We start from the raw sequence: 12663 nt of genomic DNA on the forward strand, positions 1-12663 counted from the left end.
AACCCTTTAGTCACTTGACCTGATCTACCAGGCACTAGGTATAAGGGATGCATCAGTGAACAAGATGGACAAGGCTTCTACTCTTACGAGGCTTCTAATGTGAAGGGACTTGAGAGGTGTAGGGGAGGAAAAAAAGCCCATGAGGGCAACATGACTTAACGGGGTTGGGAGGGGTGGGCTTTGGTTAGCTGTAACACCTTTCCCCTCAAAAACTTCCTGTTCCTTTTGCCTCTGTACAAGTTGGATAAAGTCAGTAAATGTTGGAGTGAGGGAGAGGCCTGCCTCAGCTTTCAACTTTGCTTCTTCCACAGCTAGTGACCAATATCATTCTAATTCACTTACAATCAAACCTGAGCTTTGACAATGCTCTTTAGCAGAAGCAGTTTTCCTTTGGCTTTTCCTACCTAGTTCTCACTCCACATGTGACATTTGCAGAAAGAACTAACATCTGATCTTAAGGCAAAACACATCAATAGCCAGGATCAAATCTTTTGCCATGTTTCAGCAGAATTGGGCTTATACCATTGTCTTTGCTGGATTCCCCCAAAATCAGGCCCTACGATTTATATAAGACCCTGAGACAAGGGTTTACTTTGAGTGTGAAGAAGTGCTGGCAAAGGAGTTGGGGAGGTGATACAGGGAAAGGAAGGCTTGACAATAAGGGCGGTGGGGTCCTAATAAACCAGCTGCTACAGGGATAGACTAGAGATTAACCCTTCAGAAAAGCTCTAGGAATCAGTACAAAACCAAATACTTCAGAATTATCCTGGACTGAGAAATATGGGTTATATGTACTCATGACACTTATTAGTCATTTATTAAACAGTACCTCTGGTGAGATGTTAATTCTAAGCTTACCGTGTTACAAAGTGGGTTCTGTAGCTCATGGGCTGCCTCCAAAGAAGATGCAGATTCCAGGATGTCAACCCAGGGTGCACAGAACTTGTAGCATAGTGATTCAAGGGACATGGTGGAGGACTGACCATGTATTCCACTAAGGGTTGGAGTAGTATGTATTAAGATGAAGGCTTCTTCAAACATTGCCCATAATGCAGAGTGGGAGCTGATAATAGTGGATGGTAGAGCTAGAAGTGGATTTTCCATCTTTCTTTGCATTAAAATGTTATCTTGGAGGAAAAAATGCAGTGTTAACATTTTCCTAAGATGGAGAAGGGGGTGAGTGGTAGAATTGTCCTTGTTCTATCTTGCAACATAGAACAAGGACAATTCTCTATCAAGCAAGTCCTTCATGGAAATCTCCTGAAAGCCTAAATTCAGTCTCAAATATGTAGAAACCACAAGAAACATCTGGTCAATCCGCAGGCCTGCTCATTGTCTTTGCTCAAGCATACCAAGATGCATATAGGAAAGTGAGCAAGGAGCACAAATATTTCAAGAAATAGGGACAAAATATTCCCAAATGTGATAAAAGGACATGAATCTATTCACCCAAAAACTTCAATGAACTCCAAGGAGTTCCATATCAAGATGCATTATCAAATTGTCAAAAGACAAAGGACAAAAATGGAATCAACTCATGTACAAGGGTATCTTCCAGTAAGATTAACAACTGATTTCTCATCAGATCATGGAGGCCAGAAGACTGTGGGATGATAGACTTAAAGTACTGAAAGGGGAAGAAAAAAACTCATCAAAGAATTCTATATCTGGCAAAACTATCCTCCAAATCTAAAGAGAAATTAAGATATTTCCAGATAAACAAAAACTGAGGGAGTCTGTCACTAATGGATCTACCGTATGAGAAAAGCTAAACAAAGTCCTTCAGACTTGACACTAGACAGTAACTCAAATACATGTGAAGAAGTAATTGGTATGTGTTCCTTATTGGGATGATATAAACATTGTGGAACTAGGTAGCAGTGATAGCTGCACAACATTGTGGACATACTACATGCCACGGAATCGTATACTTTAAAAATGGTTAAACTGGTGAATTTTGTTATATAAATGTTATATCCATTTTAAGATGTTTTCTGGGAAACCGTCAACTGGAGAACTATTTAGGGTCCATCTGACCGAGCTATTGTACTCCCAAAGGATCTCATGTCAGTAAAACCAAGATGTTAGAACCACATAATCTTAGTTCTAGAACAGCTGAGAATATTGGAAGAGGTGTTTGGCAAGACCATGCATGCATATTAGGTTACCTTGGTGGAACTGGCTTCAACCCTCAACCTTAATGAGCTGATAGTAAAGTTTTGGCTCAATAACCATATCAGATGCAGTTATGACCCATGCTGAGATTGCCTTTGAAATCCCTGGACGTTGCAAAACCTGTCAAATGCTGTCAATCTTTCCAGATCTGATTAATCTCAGGTTTTAGGAATGAAGGATACACTTTCAGCAAAGCAGTTGTGCTCCCTCTTTGAGTTGTATTGGTCTTAGAAGGGGGCTGGAGTTGCTTTGACAGGAAGAGCCATCTCTTCCTTAGCAGTATTGGTCTCCTGCTCCTCCACACCTGAATCTCTGAAGACAAGGTCCCTTTTCCCTCTTATGTGAGGTCCTCCGGGATGAAGCCTTTTTGGTTCTCACTGTGGCTTCTCTGTCATGGATCATTCCTGAAGAGGAGACACCTGCACTTATGCAATGTTTCTAGGATTGTACAGATTCTCCATCTCGGTGAAAATTATTATAGCCTAAGCTTGGGAGGTTGAATGTGCCTGACCATAGTCTTTAAGGGTGAATACTGTTGTAGACTGGGCTTTTCAGGAAGCAGTTTCTGAGACGGAGATGAATGCACAGGAAGTGTACCATGAAGTGCTATTGGAAGCAACCTCTGTAGAAGGATTGATCCAGCAGTACTGGGCAGAGGAGAAGTTGACTTACCACTTAAGAGCATACAGGCTTGCCCCTCTCCCCCGTCTTAAGAAAACTGAATCATCATCCCAACTTCAGAATTCTCTGTAGGGTCAGTGGTACTCTCCACCAGAATGTGTCCCTGGGAATGGTGCTCGACCCTAGGCAAAGATTTCTTTAGCTGAGGCAATTCCATAGATTGGTAACCCTTTCTTTCTGTAGCACTTCAGGTAGCTGAGGGGGAGAAGCTCTTTGTATCTAGGGAGGAATGTGGACAACATATGACCATGTCTACCATTGCCTTTGCACGACCCAGAGCCACTTCTTGGAATAAGTTCTAGGGGAAGTTCCCCTAGAGTTCCAGTAGGACTTCTCCTGAGGAAACTATAGAAGAAAAAAATAGAAAGTTAGAAACAAATCCTGTGAAGGAGCTACTGTTGGGGCTTCAGCTTATATGTAGTGTCACCCTCCACATTCCAGATTTCTCTCACCCTTCTATAACTCTGCTGGTCTTTGTGGCTTTCTTGGTGGCATGAACAAGGTCCTCATCTCTCATGGACCTGAGCTGAAATCATTTCTCTGGGGCCATGGATGCTGTGCGCTTACCCCCTTTATATTCAAAACAGATGAAGGGATTACCATGAAACATACAAGTAGGTTGCCTAGGCGCCAAACATATTCTTTCCTGTCCCATTGTATAAGAGCAGCCCTGCTCCCTCCTGCAGATTAAAGCCAGTTATCCCTGCCAAGATGGGGTGTCGTCCCTTGATTCAAGGAGGCTTGAGTGCTCAGGCAGCAATCATAGCTCATTTTTAAATAGGTCTTTGCTGTGTCCCTTGACACAAGCATGCCCCTTTTGGGAACCAGTGCCTCTAAATCTAAAAGTCCCAGAGTTGTAGGATCAGGAAGAAAGACAAAGCCACAAGTGCGTCACTGGGAGTGATAGCAAATGGGAGACATGCCTATTTTGAAGCCCTTTGAGTGACCACCTCTTGATGCAGTCTACTTTAAACCTGAGACCTTCCTGTAGTGGTATATCAAATAAGTGGGTTTTAAATGTAAAAAGGATGGATTGTGGCTGATACTGTCATGAACCTAGGAACCAAAGTATTGCCTGCAAACTGGAGGCTTCAGCTTTAAAGGAAGAATTGTACATATGTACTAAAGGATTAACCCAGTACTTCTGAGTTGTCTACACCCTGCTTATTCTAAAGAAGGGTTTGACCCTGGCCTGGCTCCTGAGAGAGAATCTCTAACACCTTGGAATGTCCTGCCTGATGAGTGTGTTTTTGTTTACTTGGGGACCATGAGCCACACCAGACAGTCTATGCTAACCGTGTGCTTTATGGTGGGGGGCTTGGGCCACAAGATACCCGCTTGACCTCTGGAGGGTCTGAATACTAAGGTCCCACACACATATGGCCATCCCATGCCTACCTACAGTAAAAACTCTGGACATGAAGGCTCACATGAGCTTCCCTGGTTCCATGTGAGAGGTCACACATCATTGCTGGGAGAGCTGAGTATCTGACCTCACTGGGAGAGGACAACTGGGAACTTGTGTCTGATCTCTGGACCCTGCCCTTCCTGCATGGTGGGCGGGGGGTGGGGGGCATGAGTAGCAGCTACCACAATGGGGCTTTATGTGAAATCTTCTCCTTGCTTGGCTTCCCCTTCCTTTATGCTGGTCATCCCCACTTCCTTGTTACTTCCTCCTGGAAGCACTTCCCTTCCTAAACCACTTGTATGCATCATCCTCCTATGTTTCTGGGATAATCAGTGCAAGACAGTTGCTACCAGAAGTCCTCCTAGGAAGCAGAATTTCAGAATGGGATCTTGGAAGGTGGATCACTTACCAGCCAAATGACAAGGATTCCATCACTAGAGATAAGTAGATTATTGGTAGTAATGGTGGTAAAGCTAGAGTTGTGGTTGTCCAAGAGTGGTTGCCAGGCCAGCAGCATCAGCATCTTTTGGGAATGTTTTAGAAATGCAGACTCATGGGCCCTATCCCAGACCTACTGAATCAAACTCTGGGGGTGGGGCCTAAGCAGTTGTAATAAGCCCTGTAGATGTTTCAAGTATGTACTAAGAGGCTGACTTCCACCTCTGAACTTGGCTGGTGGAAGGGGATGCATTGTCTTGTGTAACACCTAGCACGTGAGAAAGAATGGGGAAAATGTCCTGAGTGAATAAGGACTGGAACTGGTTGAGTATGGCTGTGCCAGTCATCTATATTTAGGCCCAGTATAAATGTTGAAAGGGCCCCATGGTGATAGTTTTAAAAATTCACATCTCCTACAACCCTGGTTTCATGCAGTGAGCCCAGCTTACAGGATTCTACTGTGGCATTTAAGGGCCATTATCTATAGACTTTGGACTCCTGGCTACCACTTGCTATTTCCAAACTTAACACCCAGCAGGACACATCTTTATCCCCAGCTTTTTGCATGTTGCTATATCACTTCTACAGAATGTACTCACCATACCACGTTGACTGTTTGAAATTTGTTTAAAAAAATAACAGAAAGCTGGATATCTGGCCTGACAATGATTCCAAGCCCAACTCAAAAGCTAGAAAGAGACAAACAGGATGAAAAAGCCCTTTTTAAGCTGAGATTTCTGATTGACTGAATATAATTGGTCACCAATTCATATGCTATACCTCACTGGCTGTATTAAGTTTTCTTTCTATTCATTTCAATTTGCAGTTTGGTCCACATTAATAGAATCTCCAGTATACTTAGCTAGTGCTACATAAAAGTGTCCAATTCAGCATAGCCCTTGGACTCAGAAAGGATAATAGGAGTTTTTGCATGTTTTACTCCAAGCACACTGGTGTTCTGAAATAAAACCTTCCTTGTTTACTTGTTTACCCTTTTACTTGTTTACTTGTTTTATAACCTTCCCCTTTCAAGAGGATTGCCAGATAAAACATAGGGTGCCCAGTTAAATTTGCATTACTGAAAACAAATGTTTTAATAGAAGTATATCCCAAATATTACAAGGAAGATAATTATGGTAATAAGTCACTTCTCTCATTTAAACTTGGCATCCAGTATTTTTATAAGGCTTCACACAGTGCTTTCCTCAAGCCAATATTCTAATATTTTAGTATTTCCTACCAAACACAAAGCCACATAGATTTATGCCTCTAGGTGTGAACAAGATCCTGGGGTTGGAGGCTATGATGACAGATGGTGACTCCATGGCTGGCCTCTATGCTCCAGCATAGGGGGAGGGACTCAGATAAGTCTAACACCCCAGAAACTGTAATTCTCTGCCAAATTGGTACTGGTCATATGGATGGTCAAGACCATCCTGGACTATGAAGTATAGGCTCGTGACTCCAACTTGAAACATTATAGCAATATAGATAGCCAGGCACTGGGATGCATCCTAGGACCAGAGAAATCAACTGGAGGCCTTTAATTTTCAATAACTGGGGCATCTTAAATTTTCCTAAGCCTTCATTCAGCATATACAACATGTTGCCCTTTCCATTTGTCTCCTGGACAACTGAAACTTTGCCCCTACATGGTGGTTCCCACATACTTTGGTAACTTTTTTTTCCAATCTAGGATTTCATCACATTCCAATATGCCAGTCATGACCAAAAATACCGTGAGATGTCGGGTTCATGGCGTTCTTGCCTATCCTTACCACACCTTGGTTTTGTATACCCTGGTGGCCAGGAATCTGGTGAGAAATCTGACTCCCACCCCTCACCACCCATTTACTTACCTGTTCACTCCTAGTACATCTATAGCAGAATTAGGCTGTTACATATACCCCCAGGGTAAACAACTTTCCTGACTAGAGCATATTCCTATGCTGTTCCTTTTACCTTCATCTGTAAAGCCTCCATTCGTGTTATTGGGTCATTACCTTTCCCCCTGTCCTCTCCAGAGAGGGTTTCATACACATACACTATAGTGAGATTCTTGTCAGTCTGCCTTCCTGCCTGGGCTTCCTTAACCTGCTGACTTTCTAGTTTGTGTACATTAAGGTTTAGTTGGTGTGTTTTCAAGTTCTACAGGTCTTGACAAATACATAATAGGCATCCACCAGTATCCCATAAAATAATTTCACTTCCCCCAAAATCCTGTTCCACCTCTTCCTCTCTCCCTCCCTTTCCCCAAACAACTAGAAACCATTGATATTTTTACTGTATCTATAGTATTTTAATATCCTATAATTGGAATTCTACAGTATAGTCCTTAAAGTTTGGCTTCTTTAACTTAGCAATAGGCATTTAAATTTACTCCATGCCTTTTTGTGGCTTGATAGCTCCTTTATTTTTATTTCTGGGTAATATATTGTATGGGTATAACACTGTTCATTTATTGAATTAATACCATGGTTGCTTCCAGTTTTTAGCAGTTGTTAAAAAAATTGCTATAAGCATTTATGTGCAGCACTTTTTTTGAAATACGGTTAACATATATTAGTTTCAAGTGTAAAATATTCCATTCTATAGGTTTCTCAGTGCTCATAATAAGTGTACTGTTAATCCCCTTTATTTCACCTACCTACCCACCTCCCCTCTAGCAACCACCAGTTCTCTGTATTTAAAAATCCTGATTTTATTTTTTTTGGTCTTTTGTTTCTTAAATTCCACATTAATAAAATCCTGTGGTATTTGTCTTTCTCTGACTTATTTCACTTAGCATAATACCCTTTAGTCCCATCCTTGTTGTAAATGGCAAGATTTCATTCTTTTTATGGCTGGTAATATTCCATTGTGTGTATATACACCACATCCTTATCCATTCAACTATCAGTGGACACTTGGACTGCTTCCATATCTTGGCTATTATAAATGCTGCAAAGAACTTAGGGGTGCATATCTTTTTGCACTAATGTTCTCATTTGGGTAGTCAGTAGTGGAATTACTGGATCATATGGTAATTCTATTAATTTGAACCTCCACATGTGCAGGATTTTGTGTGAAGTCAAATCAATGGGGGTAGAAATATCTAGGAGCACAATTGCTGGATTATGTGTTAGGACGTGTTAACCTTTGTAAGAAACTATCAAACTGTCAAAGTGATCACACCATTTTTCAACCCCGGAGCCCCTTGCCCCAGCAATGATGAATTTGAGGTTCTGCTCTGCTTATTTTTCAGTTTTCTTTTTAATCTAATACGTATGTAGTAGCATCTCATTGTTTTAATTTGCAATTTCCCAATGACCCATAATGTTGAACATCTTTTCATATGCTTACTTGTCATTTGTAGCTCTTCCTTGCTGAGATAACTGTTCAGTTCTTTTAACCATTTTTTTGAATTGGGTTGCCTTTTTTTTTATTTGCAAAACATCTGGTAAAGGACTTGTATCCAAAATATAAAAAATCTTAAAACTCAACATCTTCCAAGTCTGTGAAAGCTGTTAAGAGAATGAAAGACAGCCACATAGTTTTCATTTTAACAAAGTCCAATTTACTGAGTTTTTTTTAGATATTACATCTAAAGCACAATCCATGAAAAACTTATCACCAAGCTCCAAATCATCTTGATAGTTCTCCTGTGTTATCCTCTAGAAGTCTTAGTCTTGCATTTTACATTTAAGTCTGTGACCCATTTTGAATTTGTGAAAGGTGTAAGGTCTGTGTCTAGATTCATATATACATATATTTTTTAACATGTGGACATCCAGTTGCTCAGCACCATTTGTTGAAGAGACCTTTCACAACAAAACAGACAAAAGAGAAAGGATAAGCTATATTTGTGTGTATCTTTCTGGGCTTTCTGTTCACTGCCCTTGATCTGTCTACTTTTTCACAAATACCACACAGTCTCGATCACAGTAACTATGTCATCTTGAAGCTGGGTAATGTTAGATCTCCAACGTTTGTTCATTCTTCAGTATTGTGTTGACTATTCTGAACTTTTGTCTTTCTGTGTTTGCCTTTAGAATCAGTTTGTATCCACAAAGGACTCACTGGGATTTGAGCAGCTCACACAGAGCTTATGTGAGCCAGTGGGGGCAAGAAGAATTCTGTCCTCCAAATATCAGGGATCTATGCTTTTGGTATCTGACCAGAAGCAACAGATCCCTGGTATTTGCATAGAGGGGTGGTGGACAGGCAAATAGCCATTGTATCTCCCTCCATTATCTTAAGCTCCTCCCCTTCCTGTTGGGAAAAATATGTGCAAAATGGAAATATCAATAAGGCATAAAACTAAAAAGAAACCAAAATTTTCTAGAGCTGAAAAGTACAGTAACTGAAGCAAACTCACTAGAGAGATTCAAATACATATTTAAGCAGGCAGAAGAATCTGAACTTAGGACTATGAAAATTCACCTTTATTCTTTTTTTTTTTTTTTTTTTTGGTGGACTTGGAGCCCAAGAGAATCTCTGGAACACCACCAAGTGGACCAATACGTGCATTGAGAATCCCAGCAGGACATGAGAAATAAAGGGGCACAGAGAATGTTTGAAAAAATGCCTGAAGACTTCCCAAATTTGATGAAATGCTTAAAGTTTATGATGCTTCTTGGATGTTTATATCATGTGTCTTAGTGTGGGCCTCTTTGAGTTCATCTTACATTATAAATTTTCATAAGAAAGGATCTTGGGGCACCAGGGTGGCTTAGTTGGATAAGCATCCAACTCTTGGTTTCAGCTCAGGTCATGATCTCAGGGTCATGAGATCAAGCCCCACATCAAGTCTCCTTGGGATTCTCTTTCCCTCTGTCCCTTCTTCCACTCTCTAAAATAAAATCTTTCAAAGAAAAAGAATCTTAAATGGCAAGAGAAATGACTCACCACATGCAGGGGGTTCCTTAATAAGATTAACAACAGATTTTTCATTGGAAACTTTGGAAGATAAAAGCGGTGAACTAATAGTTTTTTTGTGGGTTTTCCCCCCCCCCCTTAGTCCTCTGGATATGTCAACCAAGAATTCTATACCTGGCAAAACTATCCTCCAAAAGTAAGGCCTAAAATAAGACCTTCTCAGAAAAACAAAAGCTGGGGAGTTCGTGGCCAAGACATATCCTGCAAAAAATGTTCAAGGTAGTCCTGCAAGATGAAAGGACACTAGACAGTAGCTGGGGGCCATATAAAGAAATAAAGATCTTAACAAAGGTAAATGGGTAATTATGAAAGCTGGTATTATAAATATGGTTTGTAACTCCACTTTTTCTACATAAAGGTATAAATGTATTAATCTTTTAAATTACTAATCTGTTTGGAGGCACACACTGTTGTCACAAAATTACATCTTCAATACAATCAAAGGAGTAGGGAGAGCCCAAAGGGAGCACAGTTTTTATGTGCTATTATTGAAGTTAAACTAGCATAAATTCAAATTAGAATGTCATTGCATTAGCATGCTAAATGCAATCCCTATGGTAATCACAAAGAATATTATTATAGAATATACACAAAAGGAAATGAGAAAAATCCAAATGCTTTACTATAAAATCAACTAAAAAGACATTAATGCAGGAAGTACGTACCACAAAAGCTAAAAGGAAAATGACAGAAATCTCTCCTTATCAGTAATTAAATGTAAATTGGTTAAACTCCGATGAGGGTCACCTGGGTAGCTCAGTTTGTTGAGTCTCCAACTCTTGGTTTTGGTTCAGGTCATGATCTCATGGGTCATGGGATGGAGCCCCACGGCAGTTTCCATGCTCAGCAGGGAGTCTGCTTGAGGATTCTCTCCCTCTGCCCCTCCCCCTGCTTGCACGCTCATGCACACTCTTTCAAATCTTAAACTTCCCAATAAAAATTGGCAGAATGGGTTTTTTTTTAAGTTCAGCTATATGGTGTCTACAAGAGATTCACTTTAAATCCAAAGACCTAAATAGATTGCATGAAATCAGTTTCCATCCTTTCACTTTCAAATAGTAACCAAGATAGAGCAGGGGTGGCTATACTAATATAAGGCAGAATAGCTTTAAATCAAAGGTTATAAGAGACAAGGATGCAACATGTTAATTAAAAGTTCAATGTGAAAATATAAACATTTAGGCATCTAATGACAAAATATATTAAACTGACAGAATTCAGGGGAGAAATAGACATCTTGACAGTAGCAGTTGGAGAACTTAGAGCCCCACTGAGTGAATTAAACTGGGTAATTTCAATTTGCGTTTTCAAGTTTGCTGATGCTTCTGCCACTTTACAAGAGTTCAGCAGGTATTCTTTTTCAGTTATTTTTCAACTCCAAAATTTTGTTCTCCTATAACTTTTATTAACAATATTTGGCAAGACATTGTTCTCATTCTTCTAGTTTTTAGACAGGTCTTTTGTTCGAATATATTTACAACAGCTGGTTTAAAGCCTACATCTAGTATGTCCAACCTCTTTGCTTCCTTTGGGACCATTCATCAGCTGCCTTTTCTTTCTTTATGGTTCATACTACTTTTTTGTGAGTTTTGTAATTTTTTGTTATATCGGACATGTTAACTGGAAGTCAGATCTTCCTCTCCCCCTAGCTTTGTTGTTGCTTTTTGTTCCTGCTGTTTTTGCTTTCTTGGATTAAAATTGTAAAATAAGTGCTATTTGAACAGAGGCTTCACTAAGCTATCATGTGCAGCCAAGAATCAGTTAATAACTGGACATATTTCTTTAAATGCCTGAGCCCGTAGTCTCCCAGCTTTTGCTAAGTGAATCTTTGTGTGGTGGATCAAGCTATCGGTGCCCTGGCAGGCAGTGAATGACTTTTGCTCAGCCTTCACTTCCTGTTAGCACAGGGCCAAGGTCAACTAGAGGTGAGAGATTAGGGCCCTCTCAGGTCTTCCCTGGTATGCCATAGCTCTCACCTGTGTGTGACCATCTGGAGCCTTTTGAATCATGCTAGAGACCTCTCATTCTCGTTTTTCCCTTTAAGTTTGTTTTGCTCAGCCTTTATTATCTCCAACTGATAATGATTCCTCAGACATCACTGATGTTCGCAGTTGCCACTGATTATTTTCAAAAAAATACCCTGGCATCGGACTGGTCACAGTGACTCCTGAGAATGGAGCTTTCCGGTGGTGTTTCAGACCAAATAGTGAAAATTCTTTGTGGACAGGGCTGTGGGGAAGCTCCGAGCTCCAAATTGTTCTATTTCTTCCAGTGGCTTCCGGGCTACTGATTCTCACAGCCACCGTAGTTGCAAAGCTGTTGTAGTGTTTGGGCTACCCTGAGGCTGGGGAGAAGGGGATGGGAAAATGCACTGAAGCTCACTGCTGCAATGGAGATTCAGCCATTTTTCTTGAAGAAATCCTCCTCAGATTGTTGTAAGCTTTTTTTAAAAGATTTTATTTATTTATTTGAGAGAGAGAATGAGAGAGAGCATGAGAAGGGGGAGGGTCAGAGGGAGAAGCAGGCTCCTCGCTGAGCAGGGAGCCCGATGCGGGACTCGATCCCGGGACCCCAGGATCACGACCTGAGCCGAAGGCAGTCGCTTAACCAACTGAGCCACCCAGGCGCCCTGTTGTAAGGTTTTGACTAATCTCAAAGTTCTAAAAAAAAAAATAAAGGGTGGGATTTCTGACACCTTTTGCCAGTGTTCTCCCTGATCTTCTAGCAGAGTAAATTTTCAGAGGTTGTTCCTCAAACTAAAGAGAGGAGCTCCTGCAATGGTTGCTTTTGGTCTCAAAAGTTTCCTTCATTTTTAAAAATGATATTGGTGTTTCTGAAGTGTCTGGACCAGTTATCTACAGATTATCCCATATTGTGGACAAAATCCATCCACTATCTCAAATGTTTTTTCACAGGAAATGCTGGTGTTAAACCACAATTTCTCATTGTCCTCTGGAGGAGGAAATATGCGGCGATGGAGAAATTAAAACTATCAAGAAAATCAGCGAAAGCATTTAAGGGAAAAATGACAAATGTTGCCATTA

The 12663-nt window shown here is 40.6% G+C and overlaps 1 long non-coding RNA gene across 2 annotated transcripts in view; it reads left to right on the forward strand.

The window, feature by feature from the left end:
• Window positions 1–9269, forward strand: part of LOC141372776 (uncharacterized) — a 48472-nt gene extending 39203 nt beyond the window's left edge. For both annotated transcript variants that reach the window (XR_012378182.1, XR_012378181.1), the window contains exon 3: window positions 9166–9269. This is a non-coding gene — a long non-coding RNA (uncharacterized lncRNA). The remainder of the gene's footprint in view (window positions 1–9165) is intronic.
• Window positions 9270–12663: the final 3394 nt, after the last annotated feature.

This window comes from Callorhinus ursinus, unplaced genomic scaffold, assembly GCF_003265705.2.
Source record: "Callorhinus ursinus isolate GAN/ISIS: 27379988/994484 unplaced genomic scaffold, GSC_fseal_2.0 scaffold5, whole genome shotgun sequence".
Classification (NCBI taxonomy): Eukaryota; Metazoa; Chordata; class Mammalia; order Carnivora; family Otariidae; genus Callorhinus; species Callorhinus ursinus.